Raw genomic sequence first — 3,591 nt, 5'->3', positions numbered from 1 at the left:
GTGATGGTTTCTGCAGGAGCTGTGGGCTCCTGTGCCTGCCGGACACCATGAGGAGAGAAGGAGCCGAGTACACTGACACACCTTTGCCTTGAGCATAGCCCGGCCTTGACCAAACACACTGAAAGGTTCCCCCTTGGCCCATGTCTCGAAACGCCAGGTCAGCTGTTTGATGACTCCAGGTGGTTTGGTGTAAAAGAATTTCCCTCAGAAATACTAGTGTCTTGGGGTGACTTTATGATGTGTATTCCTTATTGCTGCCCTATGCCCAGAAATTAATTTTTGTGCCTTTTTATGCCTTTAAACTGAGCCTGAGAAGGGGAAGGAAAAACTGAGCAAAACTTTTTCAAAGCAGTTTGCAGCTTGTTCAAGGTCACACAGAGATAGCGACTTTTTTTCCAGCTGTGGCAGGGGAGGGAGGAGGCACCTGGCTCGCGGCTGCCCGGTCAGTTTTTGGCCAGTTGTTCAGTTTCTTTTTCTCCAGAGAGAGACTGAGAGTTGAACTTTTTTTCCTTCCCTGGCATTTCAGATTTTCTCTCTTTTCTACTGGACTGCTTCAATATCAGTGCACGTTGAGAGGACTTTCCATCGAGCACAGAGGGCCTGGCCCTGGGCCAAGTCCCAGCTCCGAGGAGACTAAAGGGAGGACTCTTAACACTTTCCCAGGTTTTTTCTCCACAGCGAGAGATTTTTATTATTTAGCATTATTTTCCTTTTCACGTTTGTTTGTTAAAGAAATAATTTTTATCTCTTTCACTTTCCTTTGAGGAAAATTTATTTTTTCCTGAAGCTGGTGGGGGAGGGGTGGTGACCTGCCTTCTCTCAGGGGATATATTTCAAAATTTGGCCAAACCGGTACAACTAGGTTTGTCTTCCTCCGTGCCTTCCTCTCAGCAGCCTTGGGGATGTTCCTATGTGAAGCCATCTGTCTCAGTTTGAGAAAACTTAGGGCAGTCTGGAATAAGTTGTCCCCTCTAAACTGTTCCAACAATCCCTTTCCAGCAATAGGAAAGGAATACTAATAGATGAAAGTGGAAAAAACCCAACACTTTATTAACAAACAGAATGCCCACAAGGCAAGGAAAAATAAGTAAGTAACTTGTAGATATCAAACTGTCAGACCTCACCGTCCTCCCACTGGAACAAAGACCCAAAATGCCAGAGGAAAACCCGCCCATGACACGCGTTACAAGATGGCGCCGGCTTCTCTCTCGGGAAAAACAGGAGCTATCACGGAGTAGTTCTAGCAGCAGATGAAAGCTCGGTGGCTCGCCCAGCGTCGACTTCCACCCCACGGCAGAGCTCCGCAGAACGGTCATGGCAGGTGAAGTGGCTGGGCTGGTGCCCCTCGGTGTCTTTTCTCCCCAGCGTGGCTCAGCTCACAGACTCTTGGGCTGGGAGCGGGGCCACTCCACTTCTGCAGGCACGATGTCCCCGGTCTTGGACAAACAGTTTTCTCCTAGGAGAGCCCTGCATACTGTTCCACACATCTTTCATAGAGGCCCAAACCAACTCCAGACACTGTACCTACAGCAGGTTTCCATAAAGGGCTGCAGAAGTCCAGGACAGCTGCAAGTGAGTGTTGGAAGGGTTTTATCCTGGTCCTGACAACAGAAATCTTAATAATCTGAAGGAATTTCATTCAGATGTAGTATAGGATCGGAGTTTTTTCTATGGATATGTTTCACGATGACTAACAAGCCGGTACAAGGCTGCCATGTGAAAGCATGAGCATGTCCTCCAAAGTGACCAGATTAATTGTCCATTTTATTATTCTTCTGGTCTTTTCCCCTCTAATAAGCCAAGGCAAGCTTTTCCTGGAGACAGAACATGTGTGGGATGAACTGTGGTCCCTCGCAGGGTCACAGGGCTGGCAGTGACAAAGCAGGCAATCTGCTTCATTGGGAACCACTACAGAGCTACACCCCAGTGTGGGTTTCAGTAGCAGGGTATTATTAAGAGCTCCTTTCCTGCATGAGATACAAAAAGGAGGTCCCTGATGATCATCTTGCAGCCATGCAGTAAAGAAGTGATCCTGCTGCCCTAATTAAGCTTTGGCTGTGGGAATTACACTCTTCCCACTCACCTTTTCACACAGACACTTCAGGTTTTGCCCCACACTTTTGCAATACTGGCAGTCGCTGTTTCCTATTGACTGTTCTTCCCCAGAGAGTGACGGTATAGCTGCAGCTTGGAAACAAAATGCCCTGACATCTGGGTATCTTGAAGGAGCATGAAATGCTAATTAAATGTTCATCTTGGTAGCTACCCAGATCTGCACTTACCAGTATTCTGAGGCACCAGCAGGAGGATCATGCGTCATTCCCGTTTGTTGGTGTTCCTGTTTCTGATGTGCAAGGGCAATGACTTAGCGGAGAGACAAAAATGCCCCTATTCAAACAGTGGGTGTGCAAGTAGACATGAAGTTTCACTGTCTTTTCTAGGATATTTTAGAAAGATCTAAGAGAATATTGCAGGAGGGAGCAGGTGCCTAATTTTGTCTCCAGTGGAATCCCCAAAGGACACATCCACTCTGCTGGTGATGGCAGGCAACCCCATAAGCTCACAGACTAGTTTTCCCTGACACATGCCAGCCTTCCCGGGCTTTACTAGGCTGGGATTTAAGCCATAGCTAAGCAAACACACGCAGCCACGTGACACAGAGTTTTTCCTCCAGAAAAGCTAATTAACACATTCACATGCATTTTCTTCTCTAACATCAGAACCTGGAAACCATGAAGACTTTGGTGTCAAAAGGTTACAGTTTGCACTGGGCTCAGAAGTGTTTTTCCCTAAGGCAGAGCAAATTGACATGTGAGGTTTAAAAGCTTCAAATGACTATGAAAGGCAACTGAGAAATAAATTCTGGAAAGGCAGCATTGTCCGTGATCATGCAGCCCACCAAGAGCTGGAGCTGAACCCAGAATTGCTTCTTCCAGCTGGGCAGGAATTCAATATGCTGGCAAGCACTGGTCCATGGTACCAAATGATCCCATACCCGTGGGCTGAATGGCACCCAGGCTGCAGTACAGATTTGAGGATCCCTTGTTCAATAACCTCACAGTCCTCTCATCCTTCTGCAAACAACGCCGTTTGTCATACATGAAATCCCTATTTGTGCTTGGTCTTTGCATATTAAGTGCTTTAATTAATTAATTTTGAGTTAAATATTTTTAAATTGAATGTTCAAATTAGCCCATCAGCCCAGGTACAAAAATCAAGTTCCATTATCAGTGTTTTCAATTGTTCAAAGTAGTTTAGTAAGAGAGTTGCACCCTTCCCAGTAAAAATTCCCCAGTTAAAATTCCCAACTTAATGCTCCCTTTTCAAACTTCAAACCATTGTACACCATAAGAGTTATCTTTCCTGTGTTTACTGTATACTTTTACAAGTGTTTTAAGATGTGTTGGATGTATTTTAATACTTTTTTGAGGTGTTTTTACTTGTACTTTGGTTCCAAGGCAGTGGCACAAGGATCTGCAGAGATTTGGACTGGAGCAAATAACATAATTGGTGTCTCCGTTTCTGCATTTGCACGTTGCATGATAATGGCAGCTCGCTCCAAGAGGAGAGTGTCAGATGCCCGACCTAGCA

The sequence above is a fragment of the Aphelocoma coerulescens genome, chromosome 3, assembly GCF_041296385.1.
Source record: "Aphelocoma coerulescens isolate FSJ_1873_10779 chromosome 3, UR_Acoe_1.0, whole genome shotgun sequence".
Taxonomy (NCBI): Eukaryota; Metazoa; Chordata; class Aves; order Passeriformes; family Corvidae; genus Aphelocoma; species Aphelocoma coerulescens.
Note: the sequence above shows the minus strand (reverse complement) of the source record.